This window comes from Strix aluco, chromosome 22, assembly GCF_031877795.1.
Source record: "Strix aluco isolate bStrAlu1 chromosome 22, bStrAlu1.hap1, whole genome shotgun sequence".
Taxonomy (NCBI): domain Eukaryota; kingdom Metazoa; phylum Chordata; class Aves; order Strigiformes; family Strigidae; genus Strix; species Strix aluco.
In genome coordinates this window covers 10,511,895-10,535,009 of record NC_133952.1, presented here as the reverse complement: position 1 = coordinate 10,535,009, position 23,115 = coordinate 10,511,895, and positions in this window count along the sequence as shown.

Here is a 23,115-nt window from a genome sequence, read left to right as displayed (position 1 = left end):
GCAGAAAACAGTAACACTTGTTCAGAACGAAAGAAAGCACAGAGCCCCAGATTTGCTGTTGTCCTGGAGAGCTTGCAGAGCACTGGGGAAAGGCAGGCAGAGAATTCCTTGCTAGCACCTTCTCTGTGCCTGGGAAGCAGAAGTGTTCACATTGCTTCGCAGAATCGCTTTTGTGCAGAAAACACTAACACTTGTTCAGAAGGAAAGAAAGCACAGAGCCCCAGATTTTATGTTGTCCTGGAGAGCTTGCAGAGCACTGGGGAAAGGCAGGCAGAGAATTCCCTGCTAGCACCTTCTCTGTGCCTGGGAAGCAGAAGTGTTCACATTGCTTCGCAGAATCGCTTTTGTGCAGAAAACAGTAACACTTGTTCAGAACGAAAGAAAGCACAGAGCCCCAGATTCTATGTTGTCCTGGAGAGCTTGCAGAGCTCTGGAGAAAGGCAGGCAGAGAATTCCCTGCTAGCACCTTCTCTGTGCCTGGGAAGCAGGTGTGTTCACATTGCTTCGCAAGAAGCGCTTTTGTGCAGAAAACAGTAACACTTGTTCAGAACGAAAGAAAGCACAGAGCCCCAGATTCTATGTTGTCCTGGAGAGCTTGCAGAGCACTGGGGAAAGGCAGGCAGAGAATTCCCTGATAGCACCTTCTCTGTGCCTGTTCACATTGTTTCGCAGAATCGCTTTTGTGCAGAAAACAGTAACACTTGTTCAGAACGAAAGAAAGCACAGAGCCCCAGATTCTATGTTGTCCTGGAGAGCTTGCAGAGCACTGGGGAAAGGCAGGCAGAGAATTCCCTGCTAGCACCTTCTCTGTGCCTGGGAAGCAGAAGTGTTCACATTGCTTCGCAAGAATCGCTTTTGTGCAGAAAACAGTAACACTTGTTCAGAACGAAAGAAAGCACAGAGCCCCAGATTCTATGTTGTCCTGGAGAGCTTGCAGAGCACTGGGGAAAGGCAGGCAGAGAATTCCTTGCTAGCACCTTCTCTGTGCCTGGGAAGCAGAAGTGTTCACATTGCTTCGCAGAATCGCTTTTGTGCAGAAAACAGTAACACTTGTTCAGAAGGAAAGAAAGCACAGAGCCCCAGATTCTATGTTGTCCTGGAGAGCTTGCAGAGCACTGGGGACAGGCAGGCAGAGAATTCCCTGCTAGCACCTTCTCTGTGCCTGTTCACATTGCTTCGCACAATCGCTTTTGTGCAGAAAACAGTAACACTTGTTCAGAACGAAAGAAAGCACAGAGCCCCAGATTCTATGTTGTCCTGGAGAGCTTGCAGAGCACTGGGGAAAGGCAGGCAGAGAATTCCCTGCTAGCACCTTCTCTGTGCCTGGGAAGCAGAAGTGTTCACATTGCTTCGCAAGAATCGCTTTTGTGCAGAAAACAGTAACACTTGTTCAGAAGGAAAGAAAGCACAGAGCCCCAGATTCTGTGTTGTCCTGGAGAGCTTGCAGAGCACTGGGGAAAGGCAGGCAGAGAATTCCTTGCTAGCACCTTCTCTGTGCCTGGGAAGCAGAAGTGTTCACATTGCTTCGCAAGAATCGCTTTTGTGCAGAAAACACTAACACTTGTTCAGAACGAAAGAAAGCACAGAGCCCCAGATTTTATGTTGTCCTGTAGAGCTTGCAGTGCACTAGGGAAAGGGAAACAGAGAATTCCTTGCTAGCACCTTCTCTGTGCCTGGGAAGCAGAAGTGTTCACATTGCTTCGCAGAATCGCTTTTGTGCAGAAAACAGTAACACTTCTTCAGAACGAAAGAAAGCACAGAGCCCCAGATTTTATGTTGTCCTGGAGAGCTTGCAGAGCACTGGGGAAAGGCAGGCAGAGAATTCCCTGCTAGCACCTTCTCTGTGCCTGTTCACATTGCTTCGCAGAATCGCTTTTGTGCAGAAAACAGTAACACTTGTTCAGAATGAAAGAAAGCAAAGAGCCCCAGATATTATGTTGCCCTGGAGAGCTTGCAGAGCACTGGGGAAAGGCAGGCAGAGAATTCCCTGATAGCACCTTCTCTGTGCCTGGGAAGCAGAAGTGTTCACATTGCTTCGCAAGAGTCGCTTTTGTGCAGAAAACACTAACACTTGTTCAGAACGAAAGAAAGAACAGAGCCCCAGATTTTATGTTGTCCTGGAGAGCTTGCAGAGCACTGGGGAAAGGCAGGCAGAGAATTCCCTGCTAGCACCTTCTCTGTGCCTGGGAAGCAGAAGTGTTCACATTGCTTCGCAAGAATCGCTTTTGTGCAGAAAACAGTAACACTTGTTCAGAACGAAAGAAAGCACAGAGCCCCAGATTCTATGTTGTCCTGGAGAGCTTGCAGAGCACTGGGGAAAGGCAGGCAGAGAATTCCCTGCTAGCACCTTCTCTGTGCCTGTTCACATTGCTTCGCAGAATCGCTTTTGTGCAGAAAACAGTAACACTTGTTCAGAAGGAAAGAAAGCACAGAGCCCCAGATTCTGTGTTGTCCTGGAGAGCTTGCAGAGCACTGGGGAAAGGCAGGCAGAGAATTCCCTGCTAGCACCTTCTCTGTGCCTGGGAAGCAGAAGTGTTCACATTGCTTCGCAAGAATCGCTTTTGTGCAGAAAACACTAACACTTGTTCAGAACGAAAGAAAGCACAGAGCCCCAGATTCTATGTTGTTCTGGAGAGCTTGCAGAGCACTGGGGAAAGGCAGGCAGAGAATTCCCTGCTAGCACCTTCTCTGTGCCTGGGAAGCAGAAGTGTTCACATTGCTTCGCAGAATCGCTTTTGTGCAGAAAACAGTAACACTTGTTCAGAACGAAAGAAAGCACAGAGCCCCAGATTCTATGTTGTCCTGGAGAGCTTGCAGAGCACTGGGGAATGGCAGGCAGAGAATTCCTTGCTAGCACCTTCTCTGTGCCTGGGAAGCAGAAGTGTTCACATTGCTTCACAAGAATCGCTTTTGTGCAGAAAACACTAACACTTGTTCAGAAGGAAAGAAAGCACAGAGCCCCAGATTTTATGTTGTCCTGGAGAGCTTGCAGAGCACTGGGGAAAGGCAGGCAGAGAATTCCCTGCTAGCACCTTCTCTGTGCCTGGGAAGCAGAAGTGTTCACATTGCTTCGCAGAATCGCTTTTGTGCAGAAAACAGTAACACTTGTTCAGAAGGAAAGAAAGCACAGAGCCCCAGATTCTATGTTGTCCTGGAGAGCTTGCAGAGCACTGGGGACAGGCAGGCAGAGAATTCCCTGCTAGCACCTTCTCTGTGCCTGTTCACATTGCTTCGCACAATCGCTTTTGTGCAGAAAACAGTAACACTTGTTCAGAACGAAAGAAAGCACAGAGCCCCAGATTCTATGTTGTCCTGGAGAGCTTGCAGAGCACTGGGGAAAGGCAGGCAGAGAATTCCCTGCTAGCACCTTCTCTGTGCCTGGGAAGCAGAAGTGTTCACATTGCTTCGCAAGAATCGCTTTTGTGCAGAAAACACTAACACTTGTTCAGAAGGAAAGAAAGCACAGAGCCCCAGATTCTATGTTGTCCTGGAGAGCTTGCAGAGCACTGGGGAAGGGCAGGCAGAGAATTCCCTGATAGAACCTTCTCTGTGCCTGGGAAGCAGAAGTGTTCACATTGCTTCGCAAGAATCGCTTTTGTGCAGAAAACAGTAACACTTGTTCAGAACGAAAGAAAGAACAGAGCCCCAGATTTTATGTTGTCCTGGAGAGCTTGCACAGCACTGGGGAAAGGCAGGCAGAGAATTCCCTGATAGCACCTTCTCTGTGCCTGTTCACATTGCTTCGCAGAATCGCTTTTGTGCAGAAAACAGTAACACTTGTTCAGAATGAAAGAAAGCACAGAGCCCCAGATTTTATGTTGTCCTGGAGAGCTTGCAGAGCACTGGGGAAAGGCAAACAGAGAATTCCTTGCTAGCACCTTCTCTGTGCCTGGGAAGCAGAAGTGTTCACATTGCTTCGCAAGAATCGCTTTTGTGCAGAAAACAGTAACACTTGTTCAGAAGGAAAGAAAGCACAGAGCCCCAGATTTTATGTTGTCCTGGAGAGCTTGCAGAGCACTGGGGAAAGGCAGGCAGAGAATTCCCTGCTAGCACCTTCTCTGTGCCTGTTCACATTGCTTCGCAGAATCGCTTTTGTGCAGAAAACAGTAACACTTGTTCAGAAGGAAAGAAAGCACAGAGCCCCAGATTCTGTGTTGTCCTGGAGAGCTTGCAGAGCACTGGGGAAAGGCAGGCAGAGAATGCCCTGCTAGCACCTTCTCTGTGCCTGGGAAGCAGAAGTGTTCACATTGCTTCGCAAGAATCGCTTTTGTGCAGAAAACACTAACACTTGTTCAGAACGAAAGAAAGCACAGAGCCCCAGATTCTATGTTGTTCTGGAGAGCTTGCAGAGCACTGGGGAAAGGCAGGCAGAGAATTCCCTGCTAGCACCTTCTCTGTGCCTGGGAAGCAGAAGTGTTCACATTGCTTGGCAGAATAGCTTTTGTGCAGAAAACAGTAACACTTGTTCAGAAGGAAAGAAAGCACAGAGCCCCAGATTCTATGTTGTCCTGGAGAGCTTGCAGAGCACTGGGGAAAGGCAGGCAGAGAATTCCTTGCTAGCACCTTCTCTGTGCCTGGGAAGCAGAAGTGTTCACATTGCTTCGCAAGAATCGCTTTTGTGCAGAAAACAGTAACACTTGTTCAGAACGAAAGAAAGCACAGAGCCCCAGATTTTATGTTGTCCTGGAGAGCTTGCAGAGCACTAGGGAAAGGGAAACAGAGAATTCCTTGCTAGCACCTTCTCTGTGCCTGGGAAGCAGAAGTGTTCACATTGCTTCGCAGAATCGCTTTTGTGCAGAAAACAGTAACACTTCTTCAGAACGAAAGAAAGCACAGAGCCCCAGATTTTATGTTGTCCTGGAGAGCTTGCAGAGCACTGGGGAAAGGCAGGCAGAGAATTCCCTGCTAGCACCTTCTCTGTGCCTGTTCACATTGCTTCGCAGAATCGCTTTTGTGCAGAAAACAGTAACACTTGTTCAGAATGAAAGAAAGCAAAGAGCCCCAGATATTATGTTGCCCTGGAGAGCTTGCAGAGCACTGGGGAAAGGCAGGCAGAGAATTCCCTGCTAGCACCTTCTCTGTGCCTGGGAAGCAGAAGTGTTCACATTGCTTCGCAAGAATCGCTTTTGTGCAGAAAACACTAACACTTGTTCAGAACGAAAGAAAGAACAGAGCCCCAGATTTTATGTTGTCCTGGAGAGCTTGCAGAGCACTGGGGAAAGGCAGGCAGAGAATTCCCTGCTAGCACCTTCTCTGTGCCTGGGAAGCAGAAGTGTTCACATTGCTTCGCAAGAATCGCTTTTGTGCAGAAAACAGTAACACTTGTTCAGAACGAAAGAAAGCACAGAGCCCCAGATTCTATGTTGTCCTGGAGAGCTTGCAGAGCACTGGGGAAAGGCAGGCAGAGAATTCCCTGATAGCACCTTCTCTGTGCGTGTTCACATTGCTTCGCAGAATCGCTTTTGTGCAGAAAACAGTAACACTTGTTCAGAACGAAAGAAAGCACAGAGCCCCAAATTCTATGTTGTCCTGGAGAGCTTGCAGAGCACTGGGGAAAGGCAGGCAGAGAATTCCCTGCTAGCACCTTCTCTGTGCCTGGGAAGCAGAAGTGTTCACATTGCTTCGCAGAATCGCTTTTCTGCAGAAAACACTAACACTTGTTCAGAAGGAAAGAAAGCACAGAGCCCCAGATTTTATGTTGTCCTGGAGAGCTTGCAGAGCACTGGGGAAAGGCAGGCAGAGAATTCCCTGATAGCACCTTCTCTGTGCCTGTTCACATTGCTTCGCAGAATCGCTTTTGTGCAGAAAACAGTAACACTTGTTCAGAAGGAAAGAAAGCACAGAGCCCCAGATTTTATGTTGTCCTGGAGAGCTTGCAGAGCACTGGGGAAAGGCAGGCAGAGAATTCCCTGATAGCACCTTCTCTGTGCCTGGGAAGCAGGTGTGTTCACATTGCTTCGCAAGAAGCGCTTTTGTGCAGAAAACAGTAACACTTGTTCAGAAGGAAAGAAAGCACAGAGCCCCAGATTTTATGTTGTCCTGGAGAGCTTGCAGAGCACTGGGGAAAGGCAGGCAGAGAATTCCCTGCTAGCACCTTCTCTGTGCCTGTTCACATTGCTTCGCAGAATCGCTTTTGTGCAGAAAACAGTAACACTTGTTCAGAAGGAAAGAAAGCACAGAGCCCCAGATTCTGTGTTGTCCTGGAGAGCTTGCAGAGCACTGGGGAAAGGCAGGCAGAGAATTCCCTGCTAGCACCTTCTCTGTGCCTGGGAAGCAGAAGTGTTCACATTGCTTCGCAAGAATCGCTTTTGTGCAGAAAACACTAACACTTGTTCAGAACGAAAGAAAGCACAGAGCCCCAGATTCTATGTTGTTCTGGAGAGCTTGCAGAGCACTGGGGAAAGGCAGGCAGAGAATTCCCTGCTAGCACCTTCTCTGTGCCTGGGAAGCAGAAGTGTTCACATTGCTTCGCAGAATCGCTTTTGTGCAGAAAACAGTAACACTTGTTCAGAACGAAAGAAAGCACAGAGCCCCAGATTCTATGTTGTCCTGGAGAGCTTGCAGAGCACTGGGGAATGGCAGGCAGAGAATTCCTTGCTAGCACCTTCTCTGTGCCTGGGAAGCAGAAGTGTTCACATTGCTTGGCAGAATAGCTTTTGTGCAGAAAACAGTAACACTTGTTCAGAACGAAAGAAAGCACAGAGCCCCAGATTCTATGTTGTCCTGGAGAGCTTGCAGAGCACTGGGGAAAGGCAGGCAGAGAATTCCTTGCTAGCACCTTCTCTGTGCCTGGGAAGCAGAAGTGTTCACATTGCTTCGCAAGAATCGCTTTTGTGCAGAAAACACTAACACTTGTTCAGAACGAAAGAAAGCACAGAGCCCCAGATTTTATGTTGTCCTGGAGAGCTTGCAGAGCACTAGGGAAAGGGAAACAGAGAATTCCTTGCTAGCACCTTCTCTGTGCCTGGGAAGCAGAAGTGTTCACATTGCTTCGCAGAATCGCTTTTGTGCAGAAAACAGTAACACTTGTTCAGAACGAAAGAAAGCACAGAGCCCCAGATTTTATGTTGTCCTGGAGAGCTTGCAGAGCACTGGGGAAAGGCAGGCAGAGAATTCCCTGCTAGCACCTTCTCTGTGCCTGTTCACATTGCTTCGCAGAATCGCTTTTGTGCAGAAAACAGTAACACTTGTTCAGAATGAAAGAAAGCAAAGAGCCCCAGATATTATGTTGCCCTGGAGAGCTTGCAGAGCACTGGGGAAAGGCAGGCAGAGAATTCCCTGATAGCACCTTCTCTGTGCCTGGGAAGCAGAAGTGTTCACATTGCTTCGCAAGAGTCGCTTTTGTGCAGAAAACACTAACACTTGTTCAGAAGGAAAGAAAGCACAGAGCCCCAGATTTTATGTTGTCCTGGAGAGCTTGCAGAGCACTGGGGAAAGGCAGGCAGAGAATTCCCTGCTAGCACCTTCTCTGTGCCTGGGAAGCAGAAGTGTTCACATTGCTTCGCAAGAATCGCTTTTGTGCAGAAAACAGTAACACTTGTTCAGAACGAAAGAAAGCACAGAGCCCCAGATTCTATGTTGTCCTGGAGAGCTTGCAGAGCACTGGGGAAAGGCAGGCAGAGAATTCCCTGCTAGCACCTTCTCTGTGCGTGTTCACATTGCTTCGCAGAATCGCTTTTGTGCAGAAAACAGTAACACTTGTTCAGAAGGAAAGAAAGCACAGAGCCCCAGATTTTATGTTGTCCTGGAGAGCTTGCAGAGCACTGGGGAAAGGCAGGCAGAGAATTCCCTGCTAGCACCTTCTCTGTGCCTGGGAAGCAGAAGTGTTCACATTGCTTCGCAGAATCGCTTTTCTGCAGAAAACACTAACACTTGTTCAGAAGGAAAGAAAGCACAGAGCCCCAGATTTTATGTTGTCCTGGAGAGCTTGCAGAGCACTGGGGAAAGGCAGGCAGAGAATTCCCTGATAGCACCTTCTCTGTGCCTGTTCACATTGCTTCGCAGAATCGCTTTTGTGCAGAAAACAGTAACACTTGTTCAGAAGGAAAGAAAGCACAGAGCCCCAGATTTTATGTTGTCCTGGAGAGCTTGCAGAGCACTGGGGAAAGGCAGGCAGAGAATTCCCTGATAGCACCTTCTCTGTGCCTGGGAAGCAGAAGTGTTCACATTGCTTCGCAAGAATCGCTTTTGTGCAGAAAACAGTAACACTTGTTCAGAAGGAAAGAAAGCACAGAGCCCCAGATTCTATGTTGTCCTGGAGAGCTTGCAGAGCACTGGGGAAAGGCAGGCAGAGAATTCCCTGCTAGCACCTTCTCTGTGCCTGTTCACATTGCTTCGCAGAATCGCTTTTGTGCAGAAAACAGTAACACTTGTTCAGAAGGAAAGAAAGCACAGAGCCCCAGATTCTGTGTTGTCCTGGAGAGCTTGCAGAGCACTGGGGAAAGGCAGGCAGAGAATTCCCTGCTAGCACCTTCTCTGTGCCTGGGAAGCAGAAGTGTTCACATTGCTTCGCAAGAATCGCTTTTGTGCAGAAAACACTAACACTTGTTCAGAACGAAAGAAAGCACAGAGCCCCAGATTCTATGTTGTTCTGGAGAGCTTGCAGAGCACTGGGGAAAGGCAGGCAGAGAATTCCCTGCTAGCACCTTCTCTGTGCCTGGGAAGCAGAAGTGTTCACATTGCTTCGCAGAATCGCTTTTGTGCAGAAAACAGTAACACTTGTTCAGAAGGAAAGAAAGCACAGAGCCCCAGATTCTATGTTGTCCTGGAGAGCTTGCAGAGCACTGGGGACAGGCAGGCAGAGAATTCCCTGCTAGCACCTTCTCTGTGCCTGGGAAGCAGAAGTGTTCACATTGCTTCACAAGAATCGCTTTTGTGCAGAAAACAGTAACACTTGTTCAGAAGGAAAGAAAGCACAGAGCCCCAGATTTTATGTTGTCCTGGAGAGCTTGCAGAGCACTGGGGAAAGGCAGGCAGAGAATTCCCTGCTAGCACCTTCTCTGTGCCTGTTCACATTGCTTCGCAGAATCGCTTTTGTGCAGAAACCACTAACACTTGTTCAGAAGGAAAGAAAGCACAGAGCCCCAGATTCTGTGTTGTCCTGGAGAGCTTGCAGAGCACTGGGGAAAGGCAGGCAGAGAATTCCCTGCTAGCACCTTCTCTGTGCCTGGGAAGCAGAAGTGTTCACATTGCTTCGCAAGAAGCGCTTTTGTGCAGAAAACAGTAACACTTGTTCAGAACGAAAGAAAGCACAGAGCCCCAGATTCTATGTTGTCCTGGAGAGCTTGCAGAGCACTGGGGAAAGGCAGGCAGAGAATTCCCTGATAGCACCTTCTCTGTGCCTGTTCACATTGTTTCGCAGAATCGCTTTTGTGCAGAAAACAGTAACACTTGTTCAGAACGAAAGAAAGCACAGAGCCCCAGATTCTATGTTGTCCTGGAGAGCTTGCAGAGCACTGGGGAAAGGCAGGCAGAGAATTCCCTGCTAGCACCTTCTCTGTGCCTGGGAAGCAGAAGTGTTCACATTGCTTCGCAAGAATCGCTTTTGTGCAGAAAACAGTAACACTTGTTCAGAACGAAAGAAAGCACAGAGCCCCAGATTCTATGTTGTCCTGGAGAGCTTGCAGAGCACTGGGGAAAGGCAGGCAGAGAATTCCTTGCTAGCACCTTCTCTGTGCCTGGGAAGCAGAAGTGTTCACATTGCTTCGCAGAATCGCTTTTGTGCAGAAAACAGTAACACTTGTTCAGAAGGAAAGAAAGCACAGAGCCCCAGATTCTATGTTGTCCTGGAGAGCTTGCAGAGCACTGGGGAAAGGCAGGCAGAGAATTTCTTGCTAGCACCTTCTCTGTGCCTGGGAAGCAGAAGTGTTCACATTGCTTCGCAAGAATCGCTTTTGTGCAGAAAACACTAACACTTGTTCAGAAGGAAAGAAAGCACAGAGCCCCAGATTTTATGTTGTCCTGGAGAGCTTGCAGAGCACTGGGGAAAGGCAGGCAGAGAATTCCCTGCTAGCACCTTCTCTGTGCCTGGGAAGCAGAAGTGTTCACATTGCTTCGCAGAATCGCTTTTGTGCAGAAAACAGTAACACTTGTTCAGAAGGAAAGAAAGCACAGAGCCCCAGATTCTATGTTGTCCTGGAGAGCTTGCAGAGCACTGGGGACAGGCAGGCAGAGAATTCCCTGCTAGCACCTTCTCTGTGCCTGTTCACATTGCTTCGCACAATCGCTTTTGTGCAGAAAACAGTAACACTTGTTCAGAACGAAAGAAAGCACAGAGCCCCAGATTCTATGTTGTCCTGGAGAGCTTGCAGAGCACTGGGGAAAGGCAGGCAGAGAATTCCCTGCTAGCACCTTCTCTGTGCCTGGGAAGCAGAAGTGTTCACATTGCTTCGCAAGAATCGCTTTTGTGCAGAAAACAGTAACACTTGTTCAGAACGAAAGAAAGCACAGAGCCCCAGATTCTATGTTGTCCTGGAGAGCTTGCAGAGCACTGGGGAAGGGCAGGCAGAGAATTCCCTGATAGAACCTTCTCTGTGCCTGGGAAGCAGAAGTGTTCACATTGCTTCGCAAGAATCGCTTTTGTGCAGAAAACAGTAACACTTGTTCAGAACGAAAGAAAGAACAGAGCCCCAGATTTTATGTTGTCCTGGAGAGCTTGCACAGCACTGGGGAAAGGCAGGCAGAGAATTCCCTGATAGCACCTTCTCTGTGCCTGTTCACATTGCTTCGCAGAATCGCTTTTGTGCAGAAAACAGTAACACTTGTTCAGAATGAAAGAAAGCACAGAGCCCCAGATTCTATGTTGTCCTGGAGAGCTTGCAGAGCACTGGGGAAAGGCAAACAGAGAATTCCTTGCTAGCACCTTCTCTGTGCCTGGGAAGCAGAAGTGTTCACATTGCTTCGCAAGAATCGCTTTTGTGCAGAAAACAGTAACACTTGTTCAGAAGGAAAGAAAGCACAGAGCCCCAGATTTTATGTTGTCCTGGAGAGCTTGCAGAGCACTGGGGAAAGGCAGGCAGAGAATTCCCTGCTAGCACCTTCTCTGTGCCTGTTCACATTGCTTCGCAGAATCGCTTTTGTGCAGAAAACACTAACACTTGTTCAGAAGGAAAGAAAGCACAGAGCCCCAGATTCTGTGTTGTCCTGGAGAGCTTGCAGAGCACTGGGGAAAGGCAGGCAGAGAATGCCCTGCTAGCACCTTCTCTGTGCCTGGGAAGCAGAAGTGTTCACATTGCTTCGCAAGAATCGCTTTTGTGCAGAAAACACTAACACTTGTTCAGAACGAAAGAAAGCACAGAGCCCCAGATTCTATGTTGTTCTGGAGAGCTTGCAGAGCACTGGGGAAAGGCAGGCAGAGAATTCCCTGCTAGCACCTTCTCTGTGCCTGGGAAGCAGAAGTGTTCACATTGCTTCGCAAGAATCGCTTTTGTGCAGAAAACAGTAACACTTGTTCAGAAGGAAAGAAAGCACAGAGCCCCAGATTCTATGTTGTCCTGGAGAGCTTGCAGAGCACTGGGGAAAGGCAGGCAGAGAATTCCTTGCTAGCACCTTCTCTGTGCCTGGGAAGCAGAAGTGTTCACATTGCTTCGCAAGAATCGCTTTTGTGCAGAAAACACTAACACTTGTTCAGAACGAAAGAAAGCACAGAGCCCCAGATTTTATGTTGTCCTGGAGAGCTTGCAGAGCACTAGGGAAAGGGAAACAGAGAATTCCTTGCTAGCACCTTCTCTGTGCCTGGGAAGCAGAAGTGTTCACATTGCTTCGCAGAATCGCTTTTGTGCAGAAAACAGTAACACTTCTTCAGAACGAAAGAAAGCACAGAGCCCCAGATTTTATGTTGTCCTGGAGAGCTTGCAGAGCACTGGGGAAAGGCAGGCAGAGAATTCCCTGCTAGCACCTTCTCTGTGCCTGTTCACATTGCTTCGCAGAATCGCTTTTGTGCAGAAAACAGTAACACTTGTTCAGAATGAAAGAAAGCAAAGAGCCCCAGATATTATGTTGCCCTGGAGAGCTTGCAGAGCACTGGGGAAAGGCAGGCAGAGAATTCCCTGATAGCACCTTCTCTGTGCCTGGGAAGCAGAAGTGTTCACATTGCTTCGCAAGAGTCGCTTTTGTGCAGAAAACACTAACACTTGTTCAGAACGAAAGAAAGCACAGAGCCCCAGATTTTATGTTGTCCTGGAGAGCTTGCAGAGCACTGGGGAAAGGCAGGCAGAGAATTCCCTGCTAGCACCTTCTCTGTGCCTGGGAAGCAGAAGTGTTCACATTGCTTCGCAAGAATCGCTTTTGTGCAGAAAACAGTAACACTTGTTCAGAACGAAAGAAAGCACAGAGCCCCAGATTCTATGTTGTCCTGGAGAGCTTGCAGAGCACTGGGGAAAGGCAGGCAGAGAATTCCCTGCTAGCACCTTCTCTGTGCGTGTTCACATTGCTTCGCAGAATCGCTTTTGTGCAGAAAACAGTAACACTTGTTCAGAACGAAAGAAAGCACAGAGCCCCAGATTCTATGTTGTCCTGGAGAGCTTGCAGAGCACTGGGGAAAGGCAGGCAGAGAATTCCCTGCTAGCACCTTCTCTGTGCCTGGGAAGCAGAAGTGTTCACATTGCTTCGCAGAATCGCTTTTCTGCAGAAAACACTAACACTTGTTCAGAAGGAAAGAAAGCACAGAGCCCCAGATTTTATGTTGTCCTGGAGAGCTTGCAGAGCACTGGGGAAAGGCAGGCAGAGAATTCCCTGATAGCACCTTCTCTGTGCCTGTTCACATTGCTTCGCAGAATCGCTTTTGTGCAGAAAACACTAACACTTGTTCAGAAGGAAAGAAAGCACAGAGCCCCAGATTTTATGTTGTCCTGGAGAGCTTGCAGAGCACTGGGGAAAGGCAGGCAGAGAATTCCCTGATAGCACCTTCTCTGTGCCTGGGAAGCAGAAGTGTTCACATTGCTTCGCAAGAATTGCTTTTGTGCAGAAAACAGTAACACTTGTTCAGAAGGAAAGAAAGCACAGAGCCCCAGATTTTATGTTGTCCTGGAGAGCTTGCAGAGCACTGGGGAAAGGCAGGCAGAGAATTCCCTGCTAGCACCTTCTCTGTGCCTGTTCACATTGCTTCGCAGAATCGCTTTTGTGCAGAAAACAGTAACACTTGTTCAGAAGGAAAGAAAGCACAGAGCCCCAGATTCTGTGTTGTCCTGGAGAGCTTGCAGAGCACTGGGGAAAGGCAGGCAGAGAATTCCCTGCTAGCACCTTCTCTGTGCCTGGGAAGCAGAAGTGTTCACATTGCTTCGCAAGAATCGCTTTTGTGCAGAAAACACTAACACTTGTTCAGAACGAAAGAAAGCACAGAGCCCCAGATTCTATGTTGTTCTGGAGAGCTTGCAGAGCACTGGGGAAAGGCAGGCAGAGAATTCCCTGCTAGCACCTTCTCTGTGCCTGGGAAGCAGAAGTGTTCACATTGCTTCGCAGAATCGCTTTTGTGCAGAAAACAGTAACACTTGTTCAGAACGAAAGAAAGCACAGAGCCCCAGATTCTATGTTGTCCTGGAGAGCTTGCAGAGCACTGGGGAATGGCAGGCAGAGAATTCCTTGCTAGCACCTTCTCTGTGCCTGGGAAGCAGAAGTGTTCACATTGCTTCACAAGAATCGCTTTTGTGCAGAAAACACTAACACTTGTTCAGAACGAAAGAAAGCACAGAGCCCCAGATTTTATGTTGTCCTGGAGAGCTTGCAGAGCACTGGGGAAAGGCAGGCAGAGAATTCCCTGCTAGCACCTTCTCTGTGCCTGGGAAGCAGAAGTGTTCACATTGCTTCGCAGAATCGCTTTTGTGCAGAAAACAGTAACACTTGTTCAGAAGGAAAGAAAGCACAGAGCCCCAGATTCTATGTTGTCCTGGAGAGCTTGCAGAGCACTGGGGACAGGCAGGCAGAGAATTCCCTGCTAGCACCTTCTCTGTGCCTGTTCACATTGCTTCGCAAGAATCGCTTTTGTGCAGAAAACAGTAACACTTGTTCAGAACGAAAGAAAGCACAGAGCCCCAGATTTGCTGTTATCCTGGAGAGCTTGCAGAGCACTGGGGAAAGGCAGGCAGAGAATTCCTTGCTAGCACCTTCTCTGTGCCTGGGAAGCAGAAGTGTTCACATTGCTTCGCAGAATCGCTTTTGTGCAGAAAACACTAACACTTGTTCAGAAGGAAAGAAAGCACAGAGCCCCAGATTTTATGTTGTCCTGGAGAGCTTGCAGAGCACTGGGGAAAGGCAGGCAGAGAATTCCCTGCTAGCACCTTCTCTGTGCCTGGGAAGCAGAAGTGTTCACATTGCTTCGCAGAATCGCTTTTGTGCAGAAAACAGTAACACTTGTTCAGAACGAAAGAAAGCACAGAGCCCCAGATTCTATGTTGTCCTGGAGAGCTTGCAGAGCTCTGGAGAAAGGCAGGCAGAGAATTCCCTGCTAGCACCTTCTCTGTGCCTGGGAAGCAGGTGTGTTCACATTGCTTCGCAAGAAGCGCTTTTGTGCAGAAAACAGTAACACTTGTTCAGAACGAAAGAAAGCACAGAGCCCCAGATTCTATGTTGTCCTGGAGAGCTTGCAGAGCACTGGGGAAAGGCAGGCAGAGAATTCCCTGATAGCACCTTCTCTGTGCCTGTTCACATTGTTTCGCAGAATCGCTTTTGTGCAGAAAACAGTAACACTTGTTCAGAACGAAAGAAAGCACAGAGCCCCAGATTCTATGTTGTCCTGGAGAGCTTGCAGAGCACTGGGGAAAGGCAGGCAGAGAATTCCCTGCTAGCACCTTCTCTGTGCCTGGGAAGCAGAAGTGTTCACATTGCTTCGCAAGAATCGCTTTTGTGCAGAAAACAGTAACACTTGTTCAGAACGAAAGAAAGCACAGAGCCCCAGATTCTATGTTGTCCTGGAGAGCTTGCAGAGCACTGGGGAAAGGCAGGCAGAGAATTCCTTGCTAGCACCTTCTCTGTGCCTGGGAAGCAGAAGTGTTCACATTGCTTCGCAGAATCGCTTTTGTGCAGAAAACAGTAACACTTGTTCAGAAGGAAAGAAAGCACAGAGCCCCAGATTCTATGTTGTCCTGGAGAGCTTGCAGAGCACTGGGGACAGGCAGGCAGAGAATTCCCTGCTAGCACCTTCTCTGTGCCTGTTCACATTGCTTCGCACAATCGCTTTTGTGCAGAAAACAGTAACACTTGTTCAGAACGAAAGAAAGCACAGAGCCCCAGATTCTATGTTGTCCTGGAGAGCTTGCAGAGCACTGGGGAAAGGCAGGCAGAGAATTCCCTGCTAGCACCTTCTCTGTGCCTGGGAAGCAGAAGTGTTCACATTGCTTCGCAAGAATCGCTTTTGTGCAGAAAACAGTAACACTTGTTCAGAAGGAAAGAAAGCACAGAGCCCCAGATTCTGTGTTGTCCTGGAGAGCTTGCAGAGCACTGGGGAAAGGCAGGCAGAGAATGCCCTGCTAGCACCTTCTCTGTGCCTGGGAAGCAGAAGTGTTCACATTGCTTCGCAAGAATCGCTTTTGTGCAGAAAACACTAACACTTGTTCAGAACGAAAGAAAGCACAGAGCCCCAGATTCTATGTTGTTCTGGAGAGCTTGCAGAGCACTGGGGAAAGGCAGGCAGAGAATTCCCTGCTAGCACCTTCTCTGTGCCTGGGAAGCAGAAGTGTTCACATTGCTTGGCAGAATAGCTTTTGTGCAGAAAACAGTAACACTTGTTCAGAACGAAAGAAAGCACAGAGCCCCAGATTCTATGTTGTCCTGGAGAGCTTGCAGAGCACTGGGGAAAGGCAGGCAGAGAATTCCTTGCTAGCACCTTCTCTGTGCCTGGGAAGCAGAAGTGTTCACATTGCTTCGCAAGAATCGCTTTTGTGCAGAAAACACTAACACTTGTTCAGAACGAAAGAAAGCACAGAGCCCCAGATTTTATGTTGTCCTGGAGAGCTTGCAGTGCACTAGGGAAAGGGAAACAGAGAATTCCTTGCTAGCACCTTCTCTGTGCCTGGGAAGCAGAAGTGTTCACATTGCTTCGCAGAATCGCTTTTGTGCAGAAAACAGTAACACTTCTTCAGAACGAAAGAAAGCACAGAGCCCCAGATTTTATGTTGTCCTGGAGAGCTTGCAGAGCACTGGGGAAAGGCAGGCAGAGAATTCCCTGCTAGCACCTTCTCTGTGCCTGTTCACATTGCTTCGCAGAATCGCTTTTGTGCAGAAAACAGTAACACTTGTTCAGAATGAAAGAAAGCAAAGAGCCCCAGATATTATGTTGCCCTGGAGAGCTTGCAGAGCACTGGGGAAAGGCAGGCAGAGAATTCCCTGATAGCACCTTCTCTGTGCCTGGGAAGCAGAAGTGTTCACATTGCTTCGCAAGAGTCGCTTTTGTGCAGAAAACACTAACACTTGTTCAGAACGAAAGAAAGAACAGAGCCCCAGATTTTATGTTGTCCTGGAGAGCTTGCAGAGCACTGGGGAAAGGCAGGCAGAGAATTCCCTGCTAGCACCTTCTCTGTGCCTGGGAAGCAGAAGTGTTCACATTGCTTCGCAAGAATCGCTTTTGTGCAGAAAACAGTAACACTTGTTCAGAACGAAAGAAAGCACAGAGCCCCAGATTCTATGTTGTCCTGGAGAGCTTGCAGAGCACTGGGGAAAGGCAGGCAGAGAATTCCCTGCTAGCACCTTCTCTGTGCGTGTTCACATTGCTTCGCAGAATCGCTTTTGTGCAGAAAACAGTAACACTTGTTCAGAACGAAAGAAAGCACAGAGCCCCAGATTTGCTGTTATCCTGGAGAGCTTGCAGAGCACTGGGGAAAGGCAGGCAGAGAATTCCTTGCTAGCACCTTCTCTGTGCCTGGGAAGCAGAAGTGTTCACATTGCTTCGCAGAATCGCTTTTGTGCAGAAAACACTAACACTTGTTCAGAAGGAAAGAAAGCACAGAGCCCCAGATTTTATGTTGTCCTGGAGAGCTTGCAGAGCACTGGGGAAAGGCAGGCAGAGAATTCCCTGCTAGCACCTTCTCTGTGCCTGGGAAGCAGAAGTGTTCACATTGCTTCGCAGAATCGCTTTTGTGCAGAAAACAGTAACACTTGTTCAGAACGAAAGAAAGCACAGAGCCCCAGATTCTATGTTGTCCTGGAGAGCTTGCAGAGCTCTGGAGAAAGGCAGGCAGAGAATTCCCTGCTAGCACCTTCTCTGTGCCTGGGAAGCAGGTGTGTTCACATTGCTTCGCAAGAAGCGCTTTTGTGCAGAAAACAGTAACACTTGTTCAGAACGAAAGAAAGCACAGAGCCCCAGATTCTATGTTGTCCTGGAGAGCTTGCAGAGCACTGGGGAAAGGCAGGCAGAGAATTCCCTGATAGCACCTTCTCTGTGCCTGTTCACATTGTTTCGCAGAATCGCTTTTGTGCAGAAAACAGTAACACTTGTTCAGAACGAAAGAAAGCACAGAGCCCCAGATTCTATGTTGTCCTGGAGAGCTTGCAGAGCACTGGGGAAAGGCAGGCAGAGAATTCCCTGCTAGCACCTTCTCTGTGCCTGGGAAGCAGAAGTGTTCACATTGCTTCGCAAGAATCGCTTTTGTGCAGAAAACAGTAACACTTGTTCAGAACGAAAGAAAGCACAGAGCCCCAGATTCTATGTTGTCCTGGAGAGCTTGCAGAGCACTGGGGAAAGGCAGGCAGAGAATTCCTTGCTAGCACCTTCTCTGTGCCTGGGAAGCAGAAGTGTTCACATTGCTTCGCAGAATCGCTTTTGTGCAGAAAACAGTAACACTTGTTCAGAAGGAAAGAAAGCACAGAGCCCCAGATTCTATGTTGTCCTGGAGAGCTTGCAGAGCACTGGGGACAGGCAGGCAGAGAATTCCCTGCTAGCACCTTCTCTGTGCCTGTTCACATTGCTTCGCACAATCGCTTTTGTGCAGAAAACAGTAACACTTGTTCAGAACGAAAGAAAGCACAGAGCCCCAGATTCTATGTTGTCCTGGAGAGCTTGCAGAGCACTGGGGAAAGGCAGGCAGAGAATTCCCTGCTAGCACCTTCTCTGTGCCTGGGAAGCAGAAGTGTTCACATTGCTTCGCAAGAATCGCTTTTGTGCAGAAAACAGTAACACTTGTTCAGAAGGAAAGAAAGCACAGAGCCCCAGATTCTGTGTTGTCCTGGAGAGCTTGCAGAGCACTGGGGAAAGGCAGGCAGAGAATGCCCTGCTAGCACCTTCTCTGTGCCTGGGAAGCAGAAGTGTTCACATTGCTTCGCAAGAATCGCTTTTGTGCAGAAAACACTAACACTTGTTCAGAACGAAAGAAAGCACAGAGCCCCAGATTCTATGTTGTTCTGGAGAGCTTGCAGAGCACTGGGGAAAGGCAGGCAGAGAATTCCCTGCTAGCACCTTCTCTGTGCCTGGGAAGCAGAAGTGTTCACATTGCTTGGCAGAATAGCTTTTGTGCAGAAAACAGTAACACTTGTTCAGAACGAAAGAAAGCACAGAGCCCCAGATTCTATGTTGTCCTGGAGAGCTTGCAGAGCACTGGGGAAAGGCAGGCAGAGAATTCCTTGCTAGCACCTTCTCTGTGCCTGGGAAGCAGAAGTGTTCACATTGCTTCGCAAGAATCGCTTTTGTGCAGAAAACACTAACACTTGTTCAGAACGAAAGAAAGCACAGAGCCCCAGATTTTATGTTGTCCTGGAGAGCTTGCAGTGCACTAGGGAAAGGGAAACAGAGAATTCCTTGCTAGCACCTTCTCTGTGCCTGGGAAGCAGAAGTGTTCACATTGCTTCGCAGAATCGCTTTTGTGCAGAAAACAGTAACACTTCTTCAGAACGAAAGAAAGCACAGAGCCCCAGATTTTATGTTGTCCTGGAGAGCTTGCAGAGCACTGGGGAAAGGCAGGCAGAGAATTCCCTGCTAGCACCTTCTCTGTGCCTGTTCACATTGCTTCGCAGAATCGCTTTTGTGCAGAAAACAGTAACACTTGTTCAGAATGAAAGAAAGCAAAGAGCCCCAGATATTATGTTGCCCTGGAGAGCTTGCAGAGCACTGGGGAAAGGCAGGCAGAGAATTCCCTGATAGCACCTTCTCTGTGCCTGGGAAGCAGAAGTGTTCACATTGCTTCGCAAGAATCGCTTTTGTGCAGAAAACAGTAACACTTGTTCAGAACGAAAGAAAGCACAGAGCCCCAGATTCTATGTTGTCCTGGAGAGCTTGCAGAGCACTGGGGAAAGGCAGGCAGAGAATTCCCTGCTAGCACCTTCTCTGTGCGTGTTCACATTGCTTCGCAGAATCGCTTTTGTGCAGAAAACAGTAACACTTGTTCAGAACGAAAGAAAGCACAGAGCCCCAGATTCTATGTTGTCCTGGAGAGCTTGCAGAGCACTGGGGAAAGGCAGGCAGAGAATTCCCTGCTAGCACCTTCTCTGTGCCTGGGAAGCAGAAGTGTTCACATTGCTTCGCAGAATCGCTTTTCTGCAGAAAACACTAACACTTGTTCAGAAGGAAAGAAAGCACAGAGCCCCAGATTTTATGTTGTCCTGGAGAGCTTGCAGAGCACTGGGGAAAGGCAGGCAGAGAATTCCCTGATAGCACCTTCTCTGTGCCTGTTCACATTGCTTCGCAGAATCGCTTTTGTGCAGAAAACAGTAACACTTGTTCAGAAGGAAAGAAAGCACAGAGCCCCAGATTTTATGTTGTCCTGGAGAGCTTGCAGAGCACTGGGGAAAGGCAGGCAGAGAATTCCCTGATAGCACCTTCTCTGTGCCTGGGAAGCAGAAGTGTTCACATTGCTTCGCAAGAATTGCTTTTGTGCAGAAAACAGTAACACTTGTTCAGAAGGAAAGAAAGCACAGAGCCCCAGATTTTATGTTGTCCTGGAGAGCTTGCAGAGCACTGGGGAAAGGCAGGCAGAGAATTCCCTGCTAGCACCTTCTCTGTGCCTGTTCACATTGCTTCGCAGAATCGCTTTTGTGCAGAAAACAGTAACACTTGTTCAGAAGGAAAGAAAGCACAGAGCCCCAGATTCTGTGTTGTCCTGGAGAGCTTGCAGAGCACTGGGGAAAGGCAGGCAGAGAATTCCCTGCTAGCACCTTCTCTGTGCCTGGGAAGCAGAAGTGTTCACATTGCTTCGCAAGAATCGCTTTTGTGCAGAAAACACTAACACTTGTTCAGAACGAAAGAAAGCACAGAGCCCCAGATTCTATGTTGTTCTGGAGAGCTTGCAGAGCACTGGGGAAAGGCAGGCAGAGAATTCCCTGCTAGCACCTTCTCTGTGCCTGGGAAGCAGAAGTGTTCACATTGCTTCGCAGAATCGCTTTTGTGCAGAAAACAGTAACACTTGTTCAGAACGAAAGAAAGCACAGAGCCCCAGATTCTATGTTGTCCTGGAGAGCTTGCAGAGCACTGGGGAATGGCAGGCAGAGAATTCCTTGCTAGCACCTTCTCTGTGCCTGGGAAGCAGAAGTGTTCACATTGCTTCACAAGAATCGCTTTTGTGCAGAAAACACTAACACTTGTTCAGAACGAAAGAAAGCACAGAGCCCCAGATTTTATGTTGTCCTGGAGAGCTTGCAGAGCACTGGGGAAAGGCAGGCAGAGAATTCCCTGATAGCACCTTCTCTGTGCCTGTTCACATTGCTTCGCAGAATCGCTTTTGTGCAGAAAACACTAACACTTTTTCAGAAGGAAAGAAAGCACAGAGCCCCAGATTTTATGTTGTCCTGGAGAGCTTGCAGAGCACTGGGGAAAGGCAGGCAGAGAATTCCCTGCTAGCACCTTCTCTGTGCCTGGGAAGCAGAAGTGTTCACATTGCTTCGCAGAATCGCTTTTGTGCAGAAAACAGTAACACTTGTTCAGAAGGAAAGAAAGCACAGAGCCCCAGATTTTATGTTGTCCTGGAGAGCTTGCAGAGCTCTGGAGAAAGGCAGGCAGAGAATTCCCTGCTAGCACCTTCTCTGTGCCTGGGAAGCAGGTGTGTTCACATTGCTTCGCAAGAATCGCTTTTGTGCAGAAAACAGTAACACTTATTCAGAACGAAAGAAAGCACAGAGCCCCAGATTCTATGTTGTCCTGGAGAGCTTGCAGAGCACTGGGGAAAGGCAGGCAGAGAATTCCCTGATAGCACCTTCTCTGTGCCTGTTCACATTGCTTCGCAGAATCGCTTTTGTGCAGAAAACAGTAACACTTGTTCAGAACGAAAGAAAGCACAGAGCCCCAGATTCTATGTTGTCCTGGAGAGCTTGCAGAGCACTGGGGAAAGGCAGGCAGAGAATTCCCTGCTAGCTCCTTCTCTGTGCCTGGGAAGCAGAAGTGTTCACATTGCTTCGCAAGAATCGCTTTTGTGCAGAAAACAGTAACACTTGTTCAGAACGAAAGAAAGCACAGAGCCCCAGATTCTATGTTGTCCTGGAGAGCTTGCAGAGCACTGGGGAAAGGCAGGCAGAGAATTCCCTGATAGCACCTTCTCTGTGCCTGTTCACATTGTTTCGCAGAATCGCTTTTGTGCAGAAAACAGTAACACTTGTTCAGAACGAAAGAAAGCACAGAGCCCCAGATTCTATGTTGTCCTGGAGAGCTTGCAGAGCACTGGGGAAAGGCAGGCAGAGAATTCCCTGCTAGCACCTTCTCTGTGCCTGGGAAGCAGAAGTGTTCACATTGCTTCGCAAGAATCGCTTTTGTGCAGAAAACAGTAACACTTGTTCAGAACGAAAGAAAGCACAGAGCCCCAGATTCTATGTTGTCCTGGAGAGCTTGCAGAGCACTGGGGAAAGGCAGGCAGAGAATTCCTTGCTAGCACCTTCTCTGTGCCTGGGAAGCAGAAGTGTTCACATTGCTTCGCAGAATCGCTTTTGTGCAGAAAACAGTAACACTTGTTCAGAAGGAAAGAAAGCACAGAGCCCCAGATTCTATGTTGTCCTGGAGAGCTTGCAGAGCACTGGGGACAGGCAGGCAGAGAATTCCCTGCTAGCACCTTCTCTGTGCCTGTTCACATTGCTTCGCACAATCGCTTTTGTGCAGAAAACAGTAACACTTGTTCAGAACGAAAGAAAGCACAGAGCCCCAGATTCTATGTTGTCCTGGAGAGCTTGCAGAGCACTGGGGAAAGGCAGGCAGAGAATTCCCTGCTAGCACCTTCTCTGTGCCTGGGAAGCAGAAGTGTTCACATTGCTTCGCAAGAATCGCTTTTGTGCAGAAAACAGTAACACTTGTTCAGAAGGAAAGAAAGCACAGAGCCCCAGATTCTGTGTTGTCCTGGAGAGCTTGCAGAGCACTGGGGAAAGGCAGGCAGAGAATTCCTTGCTAGCACCTTCTCTGTGCCTGGGAAGCAGAAGTGTTCACATTGCTTCGCAAGAATCGCTTTTGTGCAGAAAACACTAACACTTGTTCAGAACGAAAGAAAGCACAGAGCCCCAGATTTTATGTTGTCCTGTAGAGCTTGCAGTGCACTAGGGAAAGGGAAACAGAGAATTCCTTGCTAGCACCTTCTCTGTGCCTGGGAAGCAGAAGTGTTCACATTGCTTCGCAGAATCGCTTTTGTGCAGAAAACAGTAACACTTCTTCAGAACGAAAGAAAGCACAGAGCCCCAGATTTTATGTTGTCCTGGAGAGCTTGCAGAGCACTGGGGAAAGGCAGGCAGAGAATTCCCTGCTAGCACCTTCTCTGTGCCTGTTCACATTGCTTCGCAGAATCGCTTTTGTGCAGAAAACAGTAACACTTGTTCAGAATGAAAGAAAGCAAAGAGCCCCAGATATTATGTTGCCCTGGAGAGCTTGCAGAGCACTGGGGAAAGGCAGGCAGAGAATTCCCTGATAGCACCTTCTCTGTGCCTGGGAAGCAGAAGTGTTCACATTGCTTCGCAAGAGTCGCTTTTGTGCAGAAAACACTAACACTTGTTCAGAACGAAAGAAAGAACAGAGCCCCAGATTTTATGTTGTCCTGGAGAGCTTGCAGAGCACTGGGGAAAGGCAGGCAGAGAATTCCCTGCTAGCACCTTCTCTGTGCCTGGGAAGCAGAAGTGTTCACATTGCTTCGCAAGAATCGCTTTTGTGCAGAAAACAGTAACACTTGTTCAGAACGAAAGAAAGCACAGAGCCCCAGATTCTATGTTGTCCTGGAGAGCTTGCAGAGCACT